General features: G+C 37.0%; 1 long non-coding RNA gene across 1 annotated transcript; it reads right to left on the bottom strand.

Annotated features, from left to right (window-relative positions):
- Positions 1–692: 692 nt before the first annotated feature.
- LOC134529181 (uncharacterized) lies at positions 693–23,714 on the bottom strand. The gene is made up of 2 exons (XR_010074488.1): positions 23,634–23,714; positions 693–6,242 (listed from the first exon to the last, which is right to left on the bottom strand). It is a non-coding gene; the product is annotated as an uncharacterized LOC134529181 (long non-coding RNA).
- Between the last annotated feature and the right edge of the window lie 1,355 nt (positions 23,715–25,069).

Below are 25,069 nucleotides of genomic sequence, written 5' to 3'. Positions count from 1 at the left end.
CTTTGCCAGTGTATTTTAAATCTTGGATGAAAGCAATATTGCAGGTTTTGATAAAATTAGTTTCAGAACGGTCAAAATAGTATCTTTTGGGAATAGATACTTCTTTGTGAGATGTGTCTCGTGTATTCCACAAGAATGCACAGAACACAAGCTGTACCAACAGCTCCAGTTCAATAGATTTTGTTTTAAATTTTAAGTTATATATTTTAGTTTGACTTTGGAAGTACAGAAAATCCTGAAGAAAAAGATAATTGTGATTTTTGGACATTTTCAATCCTAAAAAGGAGGCTAGTTTAAAATCCAATTGTCTTCAAAATTGAAATATAAATAATTGTACTTATTAAATAATTTTTATATTTAAATACATTTGATTTTTGTTTGTCGGCACTTGAAAAGATATTGCACAAAAATAATTATTGTTATTAAATAATTTTACTACATATTTTATGGTTTCTTTATTTGTTTAGATATTCCATACCACAGTTAATAGTGCTTCATGTGTAATATTGTAGTATGATAATTTTGTGTGTTATTCATTATTATTCATACCCAATTTAAGTATATTTTCCAAATAGATTAATATGATATATTGGGTTAGTTCATGAATGTCTACTGATGTAAATGTTCAAGGTTACAATGACCTTAATTTCGTGTGCATTAGAATTTTTAATATTTCTGAATTGTTTTTGATATTTTATTATTTTAATTGAGATAGACATTTGAGGGCCTACGGGTGTTACATTTTGAACTAGTTGTGGAAATAGTGGGCGCCACCACGTGAGAGGGCACATGGACCCGGCTAGAGACTCTTATTCAGGGCATTACGTGGCCCGTGTGAGGCGAGATATTAGCCCTCCTGATCTCGATGTTGACACCTGTCCCTATACCGAGCCCGCTCTCAGCGTCGGGCACGCTTCTACATAACCGCAGTGGGTTCTTAGGGCGTTCCACACGCCGCTGACTGGGTTAAGGGCTCACATGGCCTCCAAACACAAAAGACACGTGGCTCAATTAAGTTGGTTTTATTGATACGTTACACGTCCTTCTACAATCCTCCCTTTACACAGCTAAAACACCCGAGGCACGAATCGGTATAAGTTGAGGAGGCGGACCACACACGTGGCCGCCTAAAGCCCTTACGTAGAAAGAAGGTGGTAAACACTCCTGAGAGTATAAAAATTAATTACTAAACAGCCCCCACCGACCGAGAGAGGCCCCGAGGATGAAAAAGAAAGTGATTTGGATTAGTTAATTTTACAGAGCTACTTATCGGTGAGACAACGGTGATGTCCTCAGGGTGTCTGCAGATGCGTCCGCTCTCGGCCGGCTGAAGAAGGAGAATGGGGCGAGATAAGGCTCGCGGCAGGAAACATGGCGTCCTTCGCGCCGAACACAATTACCGTTATCCTTCGTAAGACTGCGTGCCCCGGGTTATTAAAGTAAACAGGATAAACACTCTTAAAAATTACTTGACACTTACTGAATATTAAAAAGGATAATAAAAAATACAATTATTAATAGATATATTTAAATAGTGTCTGACTTCGGTTTCCTTCCGTGTGCTTCGTGAATGTCCGGAAGCGTCCTTGTAATTAAATACACTACGCTAAATAAAAGTAAATAAAAACCCTCCCGTCTGATCTGCCGTCACGTCGCACTCGGGAAACAATCAAAACAATTTACAATGATATATTTAATTACATTTAGGGGTGCGGCACACTAGCTCTACAGCGCCCTCTTGCCGGGCGACCAACTCACACACACGCGCGTGCACTCGTTAGCGGGAGGTTTGAATAGAGGGTGGTGGTGTTTGGGCGGTGGCATATTAGACTCTAAGGGGCCACAGGCCCGGACGATGTCACATTTTAAGAATTTAAGTAAAAACTACTGATTGCAGCTGTGTAACTTTTTGTCAGAATATAATTTTAATATTCTAGTTATGCTATATTTCTGAATTTTTTTAGTAATTTTTATAAATATTGTTTCAGGAACTTTGATGCAATGCTCCTGTAGGTTCGTGATTGTTACAGTCAGCCAGAGAGCAAGACATGTGTTTTGGGCATTGGAACAATGAATTTTCTCGGTTCTGAAAAACCTTTATTGGTCTGAAGTAAGAAAAGGAAGGTTGTTGTTGTTCAGTTATTGTTTGCAGCATTACCAACTGGTCGCACCGGGTGACAGTTTGCCATTTAACCATGTATTTTTTGACCACAGTTTTCTGTATCGGCTTTCTCTACCACGTAAATTTACATGCCTGGGAACAAGGCATTTCTAAGTCATACCCAGTTACGAAGTAACTGCGGGTTCCCTTTATCATCAACAGCGGGAAGTTTAAAAATCATACTATTTCTTGGAACTGTGAAAAAGTAAATTTATTTTTGTGTTTTGTGTTATGAAGATCAGAGACTTGCTTTATCATGTAATGTGTGCCATTGTGCATTTTGGTAAAAAAAAATAAATATTAAGTCCTTCAATATAACCACCATCTAAATTTTATCCAATTTGTTCACTTTGATATTCTGAACTAGGAAAATTTCCTATTAAACTTTAAAACTATACAAGTATTTTATGCATAACTTTAAAACTATACAAGTATTTTATGCATGTGTAGTTCAGACCATAGCTAGCAGGAAAGATCAGAACCATCACAAATTCACACATGCTCATCCGAAACTAAGTACAATTAACATTTTTTATTCACTTACAGTAAGATGCCTTAATTTATCAAAATATTATCATCATTCAATATTTCTTTCATAATAAGCCATAAACATTCATTTACCTCATGGTTACAAATGTGCTACAAACCGTACAGAAATATACAGAATAAAACCATTTTGATAGTGTAGAATATTGCAGTTGTTGGTGTTTAGAATAATTTAGTGCACCAGTTGTCAAGTATAGTAAATTTGTTTTTCTACAAACCTACTAGAATTTTCTCCAGAATCAAATAAAAGAAAGTCATGCCATCTTAAGACTCCAGTTGCTTCCAGAAAGATGACAATTGGACAACAGTGGGTAGCAAGTAACAGGGTTTCCACAAGACCCAATTTAATTCATAGAAGATTCCTTTGTGGACATAAGGCAAATTCCCTTATAGACATCTGGGTGACGTCCTTTGTGGATGTCCTAGTGATGTCCTTCGTGAATGTCCTGGCTATCAAGGGTGCACATACCTCCCCCCACACCTCAGAGAAAGAAAAAAAAATTAGTGTAATCAGGTGTTTTTCTTTCAAGAAAATTATTTTAAATTCGATAATATGTAGAAGTGGTTTAAAGTATTAAATTTCGCTCCTGCATTTGTGTTGCCAAATATGTAGTAACAAGTAGTTAATTTAACCTGTTATTCTTTTTAATAGAGTATGAGTACCGTGGCCTAGTATTTTAATAACAGGGCAAAATTTTTAACAGGGTTGGAACTGGAACTTTTTCATGGCTACTTAAAAGTTACCATTCGTCTTCCAAAATATTAAAAACACTCTATACCCTCAGGCCTAGGGCCCCTTACAAAAAATCATTTGGGCACCCTTGATGGCTATATCCACAATGTGGTCATTGGAACTACCATAGGATATCCCAATGTCTACTTTGTGGATATAGCAAGGACACTGGACATTCGTCATATCAGTGGCAGATATCATATGGGCATTTATGGGACGTCCTTGAACTGTGTGGGCTGGTAAGTTGGTGCCCTTGCTCTACACTGCAATCTAAGTGTTAGACGGACTATATTTAAAACTAAGCACTATGTATATTGTAGGATTTTGTATTTATTTCTCAGTGTTTAAATTTATGGGGTTCGTCTACATGGCATGAAATTGTACAGCATTTAAAGCACACTTTTCTTCTTACAAAAAAGATACAAAAACATATTTGCAATCCATTTTTGCACCAAAATAAATAAAGCTTCAGCCAATGCATGATGCATAAATGTGGCATTTGGTAAACATTCAGTGTGAAGTCCTCCATCATGGCCCTAATAGTAATTTTTTTCACTGATATGCATTAAAATTTTCTTGCTGGATATCTACGATACCACACATGGCATGTGAACTGAGCTTAGTTGTATACTTTCCAGAAATATAATATTACGATACTGTGTTACTGTCGCAAAGTGGGTCCAGATTTTCGGATATATGTACTTGGCTTTATACCTAGGAGGCCACCACATGTGTTACGGGCATGTGGACCAGCGACTCTATTCTCAGGGCCGTGACATCGCCCGTGTGCAGCGAGGCCCGTTTCCCCCAGTATAAATAAAAACACGTAATTACATCACCTCTCAGTGGGGGTCATGCTATTTATTCAACAACACAAAAAGATAGGCTCTCGAAGGCAGCGCACAAGCCTCAATTCTCTACCCGCGTGGCCATGCGCACATAAGACACTGATATGTTAATTAAAATAAACTTAACCACTTACATCCGGCCAACGGCTGTTAACATGTATTTAAATAAAGCGTGCCACCGGAAAAGGAATGAACATACATAAACCCTTAATTAAATTAGCCTGTTGGCTGAAAACAATAGAACTACATAACTAATTTAATATTAAAATAAAGTCTGCCTCGGGAATGTTCGTCCTCGCTCGGCATCATTCAGGAGCAAAGCACTGACGTCACACCGGTGGGCGCGGGCCAACACACGCACACACATACACTACTGCGGGTGGTGGAAACTCCAGGGTCATGGAGGGTGGTGGTGGGAGGAGAGGGCCTGCAAGGGCGAGACATGAGGCACATCGGGCTTAGGGAGGGCGTAGCCCCGGTCTACGTCAAATGACCCCCCCCCCCCCAACCCCCAAGGAGCCCGATGTGACACTGCTATGCCCTTGTTCACGCTGCCCCCGAATGTCTCATGCTGTTGCTGGTTTGCCCCTTGTAGCCTGCAACACCGGGGCCGGGCACCACCTGGCGTGGCCGTAAGTTGTAGCTGGGTGCAGAGGTGGGTGCCTCCCCCCCCCCCCCCCACGTAGCTTCTGCGTCATCAATGGCGTATTCCAGTGATTCTTCAAAAGTCACGCGAAAAGTGGCATTTATCAGTAACAGGTGAAGAGGCCACCTAGGTACATCCTCGTCGGGTGTCTCTGGGCAAGACGGCACGTCCTCCGGTTCCCAGGTTATGGGGACGGGTTCGAGATCCGCCCTTGTCCCTCCGTCCCTGCGTCCTGCGGAAAACCTCAGAAGTGCATTGTATGGTTCGCCTGTTCTGCATTCAGTTGTATCGGCTGGAATGCGTCCGCTGTCGCTCGGATAGGCGACCCTATTTCCGGAACTCTAGGTCAGCATCTTTCCTGGGGGTTGACGTGGCTGGGCCCTCCCCGACCGGCAGGTTTCCGCTCCTTGGAGTTGCGGGTTCGTGTCCGTCATCTAACAGGTGGTAGTCCCCTTCCTTGGCCACCAGCCTAACTGCGTCCCGGTGATATTTCACCGTCCGTACCGTCGAAAGCCGAATGACCACGGCGGTAGTGCCTAGCACTTCGACGATCGGAACAGGGCCCCTGACTCGATCTTCGAGACTGGCTCCCTTGTTCTCCGGGTCACGGCTCTCGATGTGGTATTGCCTGGGCAAAGGGAGAATCTGTCCCTCTACCAGCGTGGCCTGTGCTTCGCCGGTGACAATGTTTACTTGGCGGTGCCTGGTTGATTACAACGGTCGCCGCTTTCCCTCTCTCCTGCCCTCCACTCCCCGTGCAGCGCACAGAATCTGCGCCATTATCTGATACCTGACAGCTGGGGAGTTCCGCGGTTCGCCACGCGAGCCACCGATGCGTGTCTCAAGATTTCTGGCGTAGGGTCGGTGCGGGATGACGCGACAGGCCCAGCAGTGCTCGCGACTTCTAGAAGTGGCGCCTGGGCCTATATAAGCCCAGGACACCGGCCTCACAGTTCAGTTGAGTTGTTAGTTCAGTTCCTGTGCGATAGACCAGGCGATAGTGCCGCGAGTGCGGTGGAGTTCTGGGGCGATAGTGCCGCGGGTGCGGCGAAGTTCCTGGGCAAGTAGTTCCTCGGAAAACGAATTTCTCGGCGATACATTGGTTGGCGAGAGTGCCACGGGTGCGGCGAGAGTCCCGAGCGAAGTTTCAAGCGAAGTATTGAGTGGAACCTCTGCGAAGGGAAGTGTGTCGGCGGTGGCAGAGAGCGGCGATGGAGTTCAGCGACGGAGAACCACAAGGGATGCTGCAGCGAGAGTTGCGCCAGAGGTGCTGCCCAGCGAGTTGTGCGGTGTGTAAAAACCGAGTGACTGGGGAATAAACATTTTTAAGTGTAATTGATTATTAGGCATTTTTAGAAGATAATTCATTAGTGATGTAAATATTGGCAATCAATAAACCTGTGTAGTAAAATTTTTAATTAGGCTATCCATTTACGAACCCAGTAGTTTTCCCACAACAATTATTATTTCATTTTAATATATCGTAACAATATGGTACTTGTTTCATGTTTGGCCACGGGCCGTCCAGGAACGTGAGTTCCTGATGTGCATCCAAACCCAAGCTCAACCCTTGACATGGTTGTTTTTTAGCAGCATGGAGGCACAGAGTATCAACTTGTTACGTGCTACTGTACATTTGGTACACAATATGATAATTCCTTTTTAAGTCAAGTTACATGTTATTGCACTTAACAAGTCAGCACTTCGCAAATCCATAATGATAAAAAATATCCCTGTCAAAGCTTGACGCCTGGGATTGGACGTACAGTAGTGACTTAAATACATAGGCGGCTTGAAGCATACATAAAAAACATATTTTTTGTAATTGTTATTTACTGTCACAAAATACTAATACAAAATATACACAAACTTATATATCAAGAACCATAGGATCAAGTTGCTTTGCTAAAGCACAATAGTGGTAACCGCATCTCTGCCTCTGCACAGGCTACCTAATGTAACCTATAAATGGAAATCTTTTAGAAACCACTAGGAATTTAGAAACTATGTTTTCAGGATAAATGGAAAAACATCTTTAGTATTAGAAAAAAATATGTTCAGAATTTATAATTATATTTAGGAAATAGCCACGACACTAGAATTTTATCCAAAAAAATTAAAATTTCCGTGTAGGTGCTCTGCTCTTCTGAAAAAAAAAGTGTAATAAAAAAATTTTTCTTTCCATAAACTACTGATGGTCCTTCATTACGCCTTAAGGGCGCCGTCTGGATGATGGAAGGAAGCCACTGTAGACATTTACCTCTATATCTCTCCTTTAGAAAGAACTTGAGATTTTCAATTTTTGTTTGGGCAGGAAAGGAGTAAAAAGAACATTCGACGTCGGTCTGGTGGATTTAAGTTGTCACATACCCACCTTAACACTTTTGCGACCCCGCCAATATCACGAAAATGGCTCTTTTCAACCTATTTTTTTGTGCAGTAAAAACCGTCAGAATTTAAGGAACTCACCAGTCAGACGCGCCCTGTACCTTCTTGCATTGATTCCTGCATTTAAACAGGCATGTCACCGCGGAAAATCTTCTGAGGCACTAATAAAGGTAAACGCATGCACGGGCGAAACTGCTAGCCACCTCGTGGCTCCCTCTGTAGCTGTACCGGCAGCCGGCTGCTATCTCTCCCGCCGCGGAGGCGTGACGTGTAGTCGGGGGCGAGGGGGGGGGGGGGGGGGGCGAGTCCTTGACTGCTCAGGGCGATAGTGGCCCTTCTCCTCCTCTTTCCCCTGTCGGAGGAATAACTGAACAAGAACGTGTAAAGGAATTACGGAGTGATATTCACAATGGACCATTTCATGTATTCGGGGACCATTCAAAGTGCAGTGAACGAGAATACTATTGTGATGGTTCTAGACGCACAGAAGAGAATATAGTTCCAAGTATGAAAAGTATGGGCATGTGGGATGAAATAATGTCAGAAAATAATGTGGTAGTTCATCATGCAGAAAGTTTCTTGAAAAACATGACAACAAATAGAGCTGAGTCTTTTAATAATATAGTTGCAAAGTTTGTTAGTGGTAAAAGAGTCAACTTTTCTTCCGTGGTGGATACCTTACCAGAAGTGAACTTTCCGTTATTTCGTGCAATGCAGATGGTAACGAACAAGCCGAAATTCACAAAAAATTCACAAATCACAGTCCTGGTGAATATTCAAAAAAAATATTTAAAAGAAAAAAAAAAAATTTCTACTAAAAAAAAAGAAGAAAAGAGGCGCTTGGAAAACCCCACAAAGAATACTAAGAAGAAAATTAACTTTTCAGAAGACTCACATTATGGCAATGTTTCTCAGATACCAGACATGAATCCTGAAGAATACGAAAAGAAAAAAGAAGAATTTTTGAGAGGACTGCAGTGTGACAGCAAAAAAATTCAGGATATCCAGTCATCAACCACTGGACAAAGGCACTGTATCTTTTGGAAATGTGAAAGAGCAAAGCGTCTGACGGCTTCAAATTTCGGAAAAATATGTCAAATGAGAGAAACAACACCGCGCTCTAAAACAGTTCAATCTATTTTATATTCAACCTTCTCTGGAAACAAAGCAACTAAATATGGAATTGAGAACGAACCTCATGCAGTCACTCAGCTGGAACAGGAGGTGGGCTTAGTCATAATTCCTTCAGGACTTTTCATTGACGAAAATATACAATTTCTAGCAGCATCGCCTGATGGGCTCATTGGTAGTGATGGCATCATTGAAATCAAATGCAACTGCCAAGACTATGCTTCCTGAAGCGGTAATTCTGGAGAGAAAAAAATTCATTTTTGTGAATTGAAGGATGGAAAAATGCATCTCAAGATTGGTCATATGTACATGTACCAAATTCAGGGACAACTCCATGTTACAATTATGCCTTTTTGTCATTTGGACTCCAAAAGGAATGCTTTTTCAGAAAATCACAAAAGATGACCATTTCTGTAAAAGTTTAATGGAAGAAAAACTTATACAGTTCTACATGAATTCATTACTGCCAGTAAAACTAACGTGTCATGATGTAGTCCTTCAATGAAGATATTTAGAAAACACGGCGGTTTTATTTCAACTTAAATATTGGGTTTTACAATGTACTTTTTATAGGACTAGTATTTATACAGGTAATATGCCAAGTGTCATTCTGATTGGGAAATTATGTTTAACAAGAAAACCAGTTTAAATGTGCTCGTGCATATGTGTGTGGTGAGTTTGAGAAAACTGAATGCAGAAGGTGATTTCAAACAGAACATGTAAAATTGGTATCTGCATAAATAAGAAAGTACTTAAAGGTGTGAACATTGTTGGAAAAAATGTTTATTTTGGGATTGTATGTAAATACATTCAAAAATTTAATTAATCTTTAACACAGTTCTATATTTAAAAACTATTTTATTTTGTGGGTTATCTCTATGCATTATTTTCTTCTTCTATTTTGTTTGGTTTGTTGATTCTTAGGTATATTTCGAAGAAAGACTACCTATTGTTATTGAAGCCGTTTCCAAAGTGCGACTGCAGGAAAATTTTAAGATAATTTTTGTTTAATGTTCTATAGATACCGAAGCCATCGTGAAATCAAACGTTTGTGTGTATATACATATACAATTTATGGACACGATACTGCCTTAATTGTGCACAAATCATTTCCAAACTGGTAAATAAAATGTAGTAATAAAATTTTGGTTGAATTCTTTAATGGGAATAATCCCACCAAAGTGGTAAAATGGGGAAGGTTTTGATTAACGTAACAATCGCTTTAAATCCCATAGTATGACAAATACTGCATCGTTTGAACGTATTATAACTCGTAGGAGTAATACCAAAAACCTTTGAATACATTTTTTTTTTGATACGACCAACCATAAATGCAAGGGTCGGAAAAAACATGAGTTTGAGGACAGAAAAGTTCGTAACTTCCTTAGTAGACACATCATCAAATCTGTTAGTATTGTTTGTAAATGTTATAATTTTTAACACAATTTTTTGTCTGAAACAATTTTTGATAAGCCAAACGATTGCTCAAGGGGTTGTAAATAGCAAGGGTAGAAATATAAAAAAACTCAATTCCCATACTATGTACAATATTAAATACGTTATTATTTATGGTAAAACCCTTAAAAAATTAATTATATAACAATTAATGTTAAATGTATATTTTTATTTTTTATCTAAAACTTTGGTCCAAATAATTATTGATTAGACCGCAAGAAGTTGAAAAAAAACCCTCATGTGGAGATAAAAAGAACTAAACAAAACTTCTGTACCTACCTACACTGTCAAAGTCATTCATATTTTTATTTTACTTTCTATATATTGACAAGAACGTTTATATGAAGTAAAATATTATGTAACCAGCCATTACTCCAAGCCGTGGGAATAAAAACGGTAAAAGACAAAAAAAATCATTAACTTTTTAGTTGATATACTATCAAAAATGAAATAATTTATGCAAAACTCCTAAACATTACCCAAAAACTTTGGCTGAAACAATTGTTGCTACGACAAACTATTTACAGTTATAATAGAGGTTGAAAAAAGTTTTATAGTTCCTATCAAATATGTTGAAATTTATTTTTTACTATCTTCATATTATCATTAACAATGATCCAGAGCAATTTTTTTGTGACCACTTTACGTTCTATGTTATTCAGTCCTGGATGAATTGAACTAAATCTTTTAAAATAGTTTTGGGCCATGGAATAAGACAGTGTTCATTCGATCAATTTTGAATATTGTAGAACGTACAGGATGCTTAAAATGTTTCAGAAGTTTATATAAGTTTTTTGAACATTTCATGAAGTGATAGGTACTTCGAAATGTACCTAAACCTGTAGTCTGTGCCGAGAGGGATGGATTTCGTTTACTCAATTTGTCATACTGGAAAAACTGTGTAGTGCAGTGCTTATGAAGAAAGTTGAATGACAAAAATTTATTTTGCAGCTGCCTTGAAGAAAATGTTTTTTGCTGTAAGGTATATTTTTATTTTGTTACTTGAAGATTTAATATTATTGAATAAATATTTTTCTTTGATGATTTAGATTCGTTTCATTTGTTATCAAACTTTTTTAAAACTTATCTACTTTTTATTTCATACCAAACATTCTTAAACTTAAAAAAAAATCCATTATAAAAACTCATAATGTAACAGCCGTTAGTAAAAATGTGTGCCTTTTAAATTATTTGTATTTAAAATATCGCTACTACTGATTTTAGTCTGGAAATTTGCCTGTTTGCCTACGTACTTATGACACCCTTGAGACTGAATAAAACTGCCCACGCCCTTGGTGCAGAAATGCTGTTAATTTAGTAACCGATCAAAATTTAAAAAAATATATATAGATAAAAATTAAGAAAAAAGTTCAAAAGTTAAACATTTTTGGTATTAAATATATGTAAATTAAAATGGTCATTCACAGCGTGACTGTACTGCTGGCACCATAGAGGTTTTCAAGTAGTTTTGCGAATAACCGGGAAAACATCACATTGTAATCAACCATCAATATAAAGTAGTGTCCAGACATGTATTTCTAAGTCAGTAATTCAGACAGAATTATTTTTTTACGTATGCAGTCACATTTGTCTGTGTGACATATACACAATAACTTATTGTTAACACGTTAATATCAACCACTAAAATAAGTATTTGCTATATCGCTACACTCTAAACATATATGCAATTGGCACGCCGGCTACGGTAAACTAAAGGACGCAGAAATATTCAGACACATAGTCCAGGCATTTTATGAGAAAAAGGGGTCGGTTTATGGACAAATTGTAAGAAAAGGTTTTATTTTATCAAAATTTGCAGAAAAATTCGTAGAATATCATGTCCAAAATCCACCGAAATACACTTTATTTTTGTAACGTTTTTTTCCGGGATTTGTCCCGGAAAAATGCGGAATAAATTAATAACTGGAAAACGGTGCGTTCTACGAAGAAAAGTATAGACACTAAAATTAAAGAGAGCCAAATTTACCATAACATATCAAAAATGTACAAAAGTCCACTAATAAATACTATTTTGTTTTCTGGAATTCGTCCCGGAAAAACCTAAAATATTGAAATAAATTGAAAATGGCGCATTTTATAGCAAAATGTTTCATGACAAAGTTAAAGTACACAACGATTTTCATAATATATTACAAATACACAAAAATCAACACAAAATAGGTTTTTGGTTTTCCAGAACATTTCCTGAAAAAAAAAAAAAAAAAAATACAAAACGAAAACGTATCGTACGTCAAAGAAAGCCGTGACTAAAATTAAAGACTTTTTTTTGTATTAAATATAATTTCAATTCACCAAAATCGGCTCATATATATATATATATATAGAGTTTTTTTTTGTGACTCGTCCTGGAAAATCTTTAAAAATTCAATAAAACGAAAACGGAACATCGTATTGAAAAAGTTTCAGTGGGACAAACAGAAGCACACAAGATTTCCTATACTAAATCCTAAATTCACTGAAATCTGGTAAATAGAATTTATTTTGTGATCGGCCACGGAAAAAGTATTGAATATTTAGGCTAAATAACAGAAAGAATTGTATCCCATGTCAAATTATGTCAGATCCGAACTATATTCATTTTCCATAATATATTTTAAAGTCACTTAAATTATATTCCTTTTTCAGTTAGTGATGTGTTAAAACGTTTTTGAAATCTACCTTAATTATTTTCCAGAAAAAAAATCAGACTCATTTCAACTGCTTATCGTTTGAAAGATAAATTCGACACGTCCATTCTCACAAAACATACCATACAATTAAATTTACACAAGATTTCCAGTGACCTGTTTCAAGAAGAAATAGAAAAATATACACACATTGGGATGCACTCTGCAACACACAATACTGAATAAACATGCATGGATATGTAGGAACACCCTACCTTAAAAGCCGTCACAGTAATTGCATTCCTCGGGAGGTAATTCACGCCGGTTTTTACAGGTTGATCCATGACAGTTTCCATAAACCGAAGAACATGAGATGCCGTGTTTCCTACAACTTCAGCTGGATTCACCGCAACCATCTTCCTTGCAAGTGAACCTGATTACCTTCAAAAGGCATTCCGGAGCTGTTGACTTGTCTGTCGAAATTGGCAAGAGAAGGTGGCCACATTTTCTCCATCCCCATTCTTCTGGATTCATCTTAGTTCCCTTCCATTCTTGTATCTGATAGAAAACCCTTAAGAAATGGAAACGAGCTGAAGCACTAGTTGGAGGTAACTGTTCTGGTTGTACACATTTGGAACTAGTAGCTGCTTTCTCACTAAACACTTTAAAACGCAAAGTGTCGAGTGTGTCACTTCTCGACCCATTGTACAGGCGTACTAGCAGCTGTTCTCCCGATTTTACAATGTCTTCTTTTGATACACTGGGAATACTATCTGAAAATACTTTCGCAAGTTGCCTGAAGGCACTGTCATTCTGGATCAGATCCAATATTTTCCCCTTTCCTATACCATAGATGTGTAATGTTGTGTCACATCCCATGAACGCATGGCAGAAAAGAATATTACTACAAATTTCATCACCGAGCTTCAGCTTTAGCTCCTTAATGTGATATGTTTTCTTCTGCCTTTGTTCACTTGTAAACACAAACAGTTGTGTGATTGTGGATCAAAGTAGTAGAGTAAAAGGACAAGTAAATCTGTGTCTGTTCCTATAACTGTTGTCAACTGTTCTTTTGCACATTTTAGAGCTTCTTGGACAATGTAAATATCTGCATCACCTGGTGCTTTGACAACAGGACATTCTGCTTCGCGTAAATGTATTGCTAATAACCTTAAAAATTGTCCTTTATTTCGCTCGTTCAAAAGAAACATATCTTTACGGAGTGATAGTTGCATTTCTCCTGTGCATTAAACTACAGGTGATGCATTACCTCTTGTTCTTCTCATATGTGCTGTGTCTTTAGTACTGTGAGTTTTTCCATATCCATAAAATACAGTAGTTGCTAATCCATAATTTTTCAAGATGAAACGTACAGCTGAGCGATCTCGTTGTAAATTGCAGTATGGGGCCAAGGTAACTGATAAAGTAAATATCCTCCGTCATTGACATATTTAATCGCAGTTGCGTTTTCATTCACTCAGTACAAGGGAATGGGAATTCAATCGTATAAATAGTAACTATACCAGGACAATAGTACATAAATTTTAAGCAAATTTTGATAAAGTTCAATTATATAATGCAACTTTTTTGCCCTTAATTTAATTCACGATTTATTTTGAAGTACGGTGCACGGTTTCCGTTTTTTTTTCTTTTTATAACTTTTTTCCGGGACATTTCCTGGGAAACAAAAAAAAAACCAATGAAATGTTGATCTGTGTGAAATTCTAACATATTATATAAAAAAAACATGAAAAACATTGTTTACTTTATCTTTTTCCTAAACCATTATGCTGTAAAGTGCACAATTTTCGATTTATTTCATTTTTAATATTTTTTCCGGGACTAATCCCGGAAACGAAGCAGAAGTTATAAGCGGATTTTCTTGAACTTTGGATATGTTATGGGAAAGTTGATTTCCTTTAATTTTTGTCTCTACAGATTTTGTCGTCAGATGCACCGGTTTTGAGTTATTATTTTTTTTTTTTTCGTGTTTTTCCGGGACAAAACCCGGAAAAACGGTTACCAAAAGAAAGTGGATTTCGGTGGATTTTGGATATGTTATTCTACGAATTTTTCTGCGAATTTTGATGTAAAAAAAAAACCTTTTCTTGCAATTTGTCCATGTTTTTTTCATATACATATTTCCTGGACTAACATGGCGAGGCGGCAGGGCGGCTCTTATCTGGCCAGCAGTGTCGGCGTGGGGAGGAGGGTGGGTACTAGTGGGGTGGGGCAGTGAGGAGGAGATAAGAGTAGTTTCGAATGTCGCCACTCAGCTCCGAGCAAGAACGACATGCTATGTACGCGATCACGCGTTTACTCTCTAGCCAGACGGCGCCCTTAAGTGGAATTTTAAAATTCATACGGGATACCTATTTATTTATTTATTTATTATTTGGTTGCCTCCTGTTTTCTCCAGTACATACTAGAAGGGAGTTGTCAATATACAAAATACAAACAAAAAATTTAAACATATAGACAAACACAAATCTTAAATACAAAACATAACCACACTCCTGGATACTACAATCTATGTCTTGGCAATATTATTTAGGTTGCTGATACATCCTAACCACCATACTTGCTGAAATACAAAAACCAACATATTAATATGCTTATACCCTAAGGTATTCTTCAACTGAATAAAAGGATTTTTTTACCAAATATTTCTTTAGTTCTTGTTTAAACCTATTTAAATGGACAATTTCGTTAATTTCAGTTGGTAATTTATTAATTAGTTTGATACTACTGTAGTAGGGTCCTTGTGAAAATAGTTTTGTTCTATGTGTGATTAAATGTAAATCACATCTATTTCTAGTTTGATAACTGTGTATATTACTATTTGATATTACTGTGGAGTTACGTATTGTGTAAAGTATAGTATGAAAAATGTACAGGCAAGGAAAAGTCATAATATTTAATTGTTTAAACAATGGTTTGCAGTGAGTCCTTTGTGTCTTACCATTTATTATTCTAATTATCTTTTTTTGAATTTTAAACACTTTTTTGAATAGTGATGCGTTTCCCCAAAAAATAATTCCATATGTTAATATAGACTGTACATTTGCAAAGTATAATGCCATTACAACTTCTAAAGAGCAGATTTTTTTGATAGTATGTATAACATAGCACATTGAACACAATTTTTTGTATATGGCATTTATATGTATATGCCAATTTAAATTTTTATCTATCTGTAGCCCTAAAAATTTAATATGGTCTGTCATGTTAATTTGTTTACCATTTACAGTAGCAAAATCATGTTTACTGGCTAGACTATTTACTCGTGTAAATTGTAATATAGTGGATTTTGATAAATTTAGTACTAGTTTATTTTTTATAAACCAATTATTTGCTTCCTCTAGTATAGAATTTACTTTAGTTATTAGTTCTTTTTTATTTTCTGCTATTGCTAATATATTTGTGTCATCTGCAAACATGATAGCGTCTCCATTTATTACTGATGTAGAAAGATCATTTATAAAAATTATAAATAATATGGGACCTAAGATCGAGCCTTGCGGTACTCCTATTGAAATAGTCATAGGTTTTGATATAGCATTTGTATATGTACCTTTATCATCACATTGACGTATTAATGTTACTTGTTTCGGATCTTGTAGATATGATTTAAATAATTTTAAATGTTTATCTTTTATGCCATAACTCTCAAGTTTTTTTAATAGTAAATAGTGGTCCACACAGTCAAATGCTTTGGAAAGATCTGCAAATATGCCCATAATATGGTTTTTCTTATCAACAGCTTTTAAAATATTTCCTATGAATTTGTAAACTGCTTGTTCTGTAGATTTACCTTTTTGGAACCCAAATTGACTCTGAGATAAAATGTTATTTTTATCTAGATATAATATAAGTTGTTTTGAGATTATTTTTCAAATATTTTTGAAAAAGATGATAGAAGTGCTATTGGTCTGTAATTGTTCATATCAGTTATTGCACCTTTTTTATATACAGGAATTATTTTTGTCCATTTAAGTCTGTCTCGGAAAACACCTTCAGTTAAGCACAGATTGAATATATATGTCAAAGGAAGTTTTATAAAATGAGAACACTTTTTTAGTAGTGAGGTTGGTATTTCGTCAAGACCATAAGAGTTTTTGTTTTTTAATTTTGCAATAGTCTCTAAAATATCTTTTTCTGTTATTGGGGTGAAATATAAGGAATTTGTATTCCTCATTTCTAAATTTAATTCTTCACATAATTTTTGCTGATTATCAGGGGTCTTCACTCCTTTTATTAATTTATTTGGTATGGTAATAAAAAAATTATTAAATTTATTAGCTATTTGGTTACCATTACGAATTTCCATGCCATCCACATTTATAGTTACATTTTTATGTATTAATCTTTGTTTAGTTTCCTTATTGATTAATTTCCACATATCTTTATTTTTATTAGAGGAAAACAGTAGCTTTTTACTATTGTACTGTTTTTTAGCTTCCAATATAAGTTTATGGTAAATTTTCTCATATTTCTTTGTAAATAACTTTAATAAGTCACTGTTTGTAGATATTTTTTCTATGAAGAGTCTTTAGTTTATTGTATGAGATTTGCAATCCTTTAGTCATCCATTTATTTGTTTTTGTTATGTTCTCTCTTACCAATTGTTAAGGGAATACATTATTAAAAAGTAAAAAGAAAATATTTGAGAATTTATTCCAAGCTATATTTGGATCAAACTGTGTATACACATCAAACCATGTCTCATCACTTAATAGTGAATTAAAAAGAGTTATATTTTCCTTGCTAAATATTCTTTTCTGTTCTACTTTTGCTAAAACGTGATAATAAACTCCTTGCTTTGGTTTATCCACCTTTATCACTTGGGCATCATGGTCTGAGATTGCAGTTACACAATTGAAGGAAAAATATAAATTTGTATCTATATTTGTTATGATATTATCAAGTATTTTTTTACTAGTACAAGTTATTCTTGTTGGGTCTCTAATGGTATAGTGTAAGTTAAATTTATGTAGAGTATTTTTAAATTGTTTAGTTAAATTAGTGCCTCCATTAAAGTCTAGATTAAAGTCTCCACATAAAATCAAATAGTTTTTTAACTTATTTGTCTTCATTAACAACTTGTCAAGTGACTTAAAAAACTGTCCTACATTTGAACTGATAGGTGATCTATACACAACAATTATACAGAAGTTTAAATTTGGTATTGTAACACAGCATACTTCAATAATTTTTTCTTGACATATGTTGTCTACACTAATTTCTTTGAAAGTTAAATTATTCTTCACATATATACACACACCTCCACCACTAGCTGTGTTTCTAGAGTATTGAGAAGCTAGCGCATAGTTTATAAATTGACAATTTAATATCTCATCTTTTTTCAACCAGTGCTCTGTTAAGCAGATAATATCTGGATGGTTTATTTTAATAACATTTTCAAGTAATACTTTTTTATTTTTTAAGCTACGCATATTTTGATGTAATACTGTAAATGTTTATTTTTTTTTATCATTTAGAGTTATATGTTTTACATCTTGAGTAGGCTTTATAACTTCATGATATCTACTTCTAGAAGTACAGCTATTGGCTTTGCTGGAGTTTACAATAAAAAATTTCTTTCATTTACATTCACCTTTTTCTTTATAACCCATTTATCAAGCACTGTCTCTTTACTCACAGCCTTCTCATATTTGGACACTTCCTTATGTACAATATCATTTCCCTTCCTGACCAGCCATTTGTCTAAGAAAGTGGGTTTTGCTCCTTTACTTCTGCTTTGATCAATGTTACTACCTAATAATTCACAAATTTTTTTAGCAATAAATGCTTTACCTTTACTATTACAATGCATGCCATGGACAGTATGCAGTTCTCTATTTAGACTGCCAACATCAACAAGTTGCACATATGAAAAATTCATACTTAGTTGTTCATATTGTTTGTTTATGACTTTAATTGCATTGTTGACACAAGAATGACTCAATAGTGGGAAGTACTATTAATACCAGGAATTTACCATTTGCTAGTGTAGGAGCTTTTCTGGAAAGTTTTTCTGGTCTTCAGTCCTACCCACTATTGAGTTTACAGTTTTTTCGTGGTATTCCATGTGAATTAAAATATGCTGAATAAGGGGAATCGTTAAACAAAACTAGTAGTATACGTTAACACTATTTTTGTAATTTTTTTTAAAGAGCAGCTACACTTAGATATTACTAAATTTTCAATAGTGATTCTTATTTCTACTCAGGATTTAGGGCATAATAAAATTTTACTATAAACGACGTAAGTCATTGCAAATGGATGCAAAAGTAGGTTCGTACCTTGGCGTTATTCTCCACTCAGTAATCAAAAGAGCATATTTTATAGACGATATATGCTCTTAATATTTCCCAAGATGGGTTACAAATTAATGCTGCTACAGGGTCCGAAAATATTACATCGAAAGGATCCTTCAGGATCTAATTTTGCAAATTATTTTCAATTTTTTGCGCCGTAGTTGATTCAAAGGCAGCAGATGACTTCATGATAAATGTAGAAACACTGAAACAAGTTTTGTTACAGTTATTTACATTATTATTATTATATAGATGCAATTGGGTACAGAAGTGCCCAGTGGCAAGCATTCTCCCTACTTCCCCGCACTCTTCTTCTGAACTGATCCACACTCCCAGCCAACACACACTCCTCCTCCAGCCTATTCCATTCCCCTACCGTCCTCACGACCATCACATTTTTTCCCCTTTCTGTTCTCCTCCTCTCTTTGAAAACCTTCCTAGTATTTTCCTTCCTACTTCTAGGCATTCCCATTTTGACTCGTCTCCCCAGCTCTCCCCATCCTCCCACTCCACTCAGCACCTGGTACATCTTGACCAATCTCACCTTCTGTCTTCTATACTTTAAGGTTTCCCATCTCATTCCTATCATCATCTCTGTGGTACTACACTCCCCCTTCTAGCTGCTCTCCTCTACACCCCCTCCAGCTCCCTCTCAAGTACTGCCGTGTATGGGTCCCACACTGCTGCGGCATACTACAGCATGGGGCGGACCATAGTTTTATAGGCCTTATCACACAAGATGCTGCTTCCACCCCTGAGCACTCGTCCCAGCATGCCCAGGGTCTGTTTACTCTTCTTGACTACCTTGTCTACCTGCTCCCCCCACCACAGGTTACCTTGCAGCACCACCCCTAGATATTTATAACTTGTGGCCTCACTTGTCACGTCTCCCCTCCAGCGATATTACCTCCTGTCAATCTTCCTCTTCCCGGTAAACCTGACCACTTTTGTCTTACCCACATTTATTTTCATGCCATTATTTTCCACCCACTCTTACAGCCTTTTCATATTATCCTGTAGCCCATTCCTCTCAGCCTCCATGTATACTATGCAGTCGTCTGCAAATAGCCTGATATGCCCTTTTATCTCCTCACCTATATCGTATATAATTAAGTGAAGAGCAGTGGGCCGAGCAAACTGCTCTGCGGCACCCCTGAAGTAACCCTTCCTTTCTCCGACATCTCCTCCTCCACACGTACCCTCTGTGTCCTGTTGCTTAGGAAGTCACCAATCCAACCCACCAACCACCTGTCACTTATAGCCCCCTCCACTTTTTTCATCATTTTCTCATGAAGAACTTTATCAAATGCCTTTTCGAAATCGATGAAACAAGCATCAATCTGCAGACCTTTGTCTACCCCCTCCACCAGCTCTTCCAACAGGCCCACCAGCTGAGTTTCACATGAATATCCCCTCCAAAATCCATGCTGTCTCCTGTCAATCCACTGCCTTTTGTCCAGTTCCCCTACTACATGCCTGTGCACTAACCTCTCCATTACCTTACCTACTGCCGACGTGATGCTAACTGGTCTATTGCTGGCTGGTTCCTCTTTGCTAACCCCCTTCTTGTGTATAGGTACCACCACCGCCTCCTTCCATTCTGGCGGCTATTTTCCCTCCTGCAGCGATTTATTGAATAACAACTCCAGGTACTTCACCATGGCTTGCCCCCCAGCTTTATCATCCCATTCCCTATGCCATCCTTGCCTATGGCTTTCCTACTGTCTAACCTTTTCACTACTTTCTCAATTTCTTCCTTCCTGATCTCCAGCCGTTTCTCGTGTCGCCCTGTACTTTGCTCAGCATGTTTCCTTTCCCACTGTTTTCCCTTCTCGAACACTGACATGTACTGCGTGGCCAACATGTTTGCCTTTTCCTTGGATTCCTCTGCAATTTCACCTTCCTGATTCCTCAGAATAGGTACCCCTATCCCTGTGCCCTTCGTGTTCCCTAACAAACCCATATAGCTTCTGCCAGTTGCCTTTGCTCCCCTGTACGATCAGGTCCCCGAGATAGGCCTACTTCGCATTCTTTATGGTAAATATGTAGTTGAGTGGTATTTGCGAAAAAAAATGTTAAAAATCCGAAAATACCTTTAATAGATTCCAAATACTTTAGGAGATATCGCCGTTCTTATTTTGCTATACAAGACCTGTGTAATCAATCAACCGTCACATTTTTTTATTGCCATGTGTTTGTGAATGCCTAATTAATGAAAATGGTCGATTAGGTCAGGTAAGTTACATTATAAATACTTTGAAACTAAGCGTACATTAAAAATAATAAGAATTAATTTCAAGGGTTCTTTAGTTTTAAAGTATTTATAATGTAACTGACCTGACCTAAATAGCCGGGACAAAGGATGAACAGTAACAACTCACGTAAATTTTTTTTGTTACTTATTACTTGCGCAACAATAACAAATAAAACTTTAAAATTAGAAACGTTGGTAAATATTTACTTGGGCGGTATTTCCGAAAAAAAAATGTTAAAAATCCGAAAATACCTTTATTTTATGCTCTTCAACTTCCTCTTTTCATTAAAAGTGGCGGAGGTAAGATATTCCAAATACTTTAGGAGATATCGAATTTTTAAATTTCATCATATGTAGTTGAGCGGTATTTGCAAAAAAAATGTTAAAAATCCGAAAATACCTTTATCATATGCTCTTCAACTTCCTCTTTTCATTAAAAGCGGCGGAGATAAGAAATTCCAAATACTTTAGGAGATATCGAATTTTTTAATTTTGCAATACAAGACCTGTGGAACCATTCGAGCGGCGCCATTTTTGTTATTTTGCCGTGTGTTCGTGAATACGTGAATCGTGAATGCGTAATTAATAAAATGGTTGATTAGGTCAGGTCAGTTACATTATTAATACTTTCAAACTAAGCCAACATTAAAAATTATTTTGTGAATTAATTTTAATGGCTGTTTAGTTTTAAAATATTTATAATGTAACTGACCTGACCAAACAAACCCGGACAGAGGGTGAACAGTAAACTAAAATGGTCGATTAGGTCAGGTCAGTTACATTATAAATACTTTCAAACTAAGGTGATATTAAAAATAATGTGAATTAATTTTAATTATTCTTTAGTTTTAAATTATTTCAAATGTAACTGACCTTACCTAACAAACCCGTAACAAAGGATGTACAGTAACAACTCACGTAAATTTTTTTGTTACTTATTACTTGCGCAACAATATCAAAATAACAAATAAGACTTTAAAATTAGAAACGTTAAAAACTCACCTAAGTTGGAGGCGGTAATTAAACACCGTTTTAAACAATAATTGAACTAAATAATCACGTATTAGTTCATTTGAATTCTGGCCTATCACGAACAATCACGTGACATCATTATCCAATAAAAAAACAGATACTCGTACGTAAACAAGAAACAATGGTGCACGCACGCCACAGGAATGCGCTGGTTTTGTGCTGAAATTTAAAAATTCGATATCTCCTAAAGTATTTGGAATTTCTAATCTCCGCCGCTTTTAATGAAAAGAGGAAGTTGAAGAGCATATAATAAAGGTATTTTCGGATTTTTAACATTTTTTTTCGCAAATACCGCTCAACTACATATGAAGAAATTTAAAAATTCGATATCTCCTAAAGTATTTGGAATTTCTAATCTCCGCCGCTTTTAATGAAAAGAGGAAGTTGAAGAGCATTAAATACAGGTATTTTCGGATTTTTAACATTTTTTTTCGGAAATACCGCCCAAGTAAATATTTACCGAAACGTTAAAAACTCGCCTAAGTTGGAGACGGTAATTAAACACCGTTTTAAACAATAAATGAACTAAATAATCACGTATTGGTTCATTTGAATTCTGGCCTATCACGAACAATCACGTGACATCATTATCCAATAAAAAAATAGCTACTCGTAAACAAGAAACAATAGTGAAAGCCACATGAATGCACTGGTATAATTGTGATGAAATTAAAAAATTCTATATCTCCTAAAGTATTTGGAATTTCTTATCCCCGCCGCTTTTAATGAAAAGAGGAAGTTGAAGAGCATCTAATAAAGGTATTTTCGGATTTTTAACATTATTTTTCGCAAATACCGCTCAACTACATATGATGAAATTTAAAAATTCGATATCTCCTAAAGTATTTGGAATTTCTTACCTCCGCCACTTTTAATGAAAAGAGGAAGTTAAAGAGCATAGAATAAAAGTATTTTCGGATTTTTAACATTTTTTTTCGCAAATACCGCCCAACTACATATTTACCTTCTTTATCTCTAATTCAGTTGCTTTCCTATTCCATTCAGCTCCTCTGTTACTGTCTTCTTTCCCTCCTTTTTCCCCAACGCATATACCATTCTACCCTTCCTCTTTAGTTTCCGAATTTCCCCTCCATAATAGGGTAGGTCACCACTCATATTTATCCTTCTTTTAGGTACATATTGCTCTTGAGCATCTCCCACCACGTTTTCAAAATCACTCCACAGTTCCTGTACATCGATGCCTACCCTCCAATGGTCAAATCAGTCTTCCAGAAACTCCTCCACCCTTGTTTGTACTGCCCCCCCCCCCCCCCCGTACTGCCCCCCCCCCCCGTACTGCCCCCCCCCCCCACCGTACTGCCCCCCCCACCGTACTGCCCCCCCACCGTACTGCCCCCCCCCTCGTACTGCCCACCCCCCCACATACTGACCCCCGTACTGCCCACCCATACAACCATATTTGCCAGCTGCTGCCTTTCATGACCTTGTCCAGGCAAATCTCCACTACAGGAATTTTGAAATACACACTTACGTGTTACACGCAAAATAGCCATCACTTGACGCGACAAAGATAATATTAAAAATATTTACAATCGAATTAAAAACAGCTGACAGCACAGAACCAAAGAGAGAATAATTACGAGACCATCGTCACCTAAATTTGTACGGTGTTTCGAGTAATGAGTGCTAACTATATATTATTTAATTAAGTTTTAAATAAAAGCAGAGTTCACCATTTTAAAAAGCCACTAAATAGCAAACCAAACACACGGCTTGTAAAAATAACCTTTGCAAAATTGTTGTACAATTGAATGCTTTACATTATTTATAAAAAATTAAATATAGCGAATTAACTTCAGAGGGGATTTGATAAAAAATATTCAGAGTGAAATGCGACCTGCAAAAACTATTTTTATGCTCCTGAATTATATTAAGTTATAATGAAATAATGTTAAGCTTAGGTTGACAGTTGACGCCGATCGCCAATGCTCCTCTATGTCGCATAGACCGCTATGCCTCATCAACGTCTCGAAAAGGAGTGTGCACCGAACGCGCTCGTGCGCGCAACAAAGTGTAGTTCGTGCAACGAGGCAAACGCCAGGCAACGAGTGCTACATCGGCGGTAGGATCCGGCCGGGTGTGGCATATCCCTCCGCCGAAATACAACAAATACAATTATGTATATTTTTCCACAGGTTTTTATTAGACATTATTTTCATCATTTAATATTTCAGTCCTTTCAAAATTATGTTTCACTGTGCGCCTTGTCCCGAACCTGGCCGGTACAGTATCCCGCGGAATTCACACGTTTCCGCAGGAGGGCTGGCTTGTGAGGGGGGTTGCGCGCGGTGAGAGCGGCAGTGTCCTTCAGGAGCTCGGATAGGCCGGCAGCCTTCGCGCAACTCGGAACCATCAACTATTGCTTTCACCGACATGTAGTTTCAATAGTTATAATCTTTTCTTAATCTTTTACGTACAGTTCCGTGGTCGGCCTCAATTTACCATGAGGTATCTCACTTAAATAAATCAGTGCTCCAAGATGAGTGTTCAGCATATTACGTAAGTACTGTGGGGATTCTACGAGACATTACGTCGGCGCTTCACGCAACAACCTAGCTCACCGGCTAAATAGTTTCAGCCTGCACAGGGCAGCCAGTAGGCGACACGTGCCACCAAACTTATTAACGAGTCAATATCTGGGACAAGTCTAAGAGTCATGTAGTCACCGGAGTTACGGGCCTACGTGTCATTAGCCCAGTGTAATACGTAATATGTAGTAGTGAAGTGTTTTGTCGTCAGGGTTTAATATGTCATGTTAGAGTATATTCTGTTACCGCCGCACGGTATCGTGCCACCAAACTTACTAACGAGTCAATATCTGGGACGAATCTAAGAGTCAGGTAGAGTCGCTGGAGATACGGGCCTACGTGTCATTAGCCCAGTGTAATACGTAATGTGTAATAGTGA

Source organism: Bacillus rossius, chromosome 2 (assembly GCF_032445375.1).
Source record: "Bacillus rossius redtenbacheri isolate Brsri chromosome 2, Brsri_v3, whole genome shotgun sequence".
Lineage (NCBI taxonomy): Eukaryota > Metazoa > Arthropoda > Insecta > Phasmatodea > Bacillidae > Bacillus > Bacillus rossius.
Note: the sequence above shows the minus strand (reverse complement) of the source record. Positions and strands in the feature narration are given on the sequence as shown.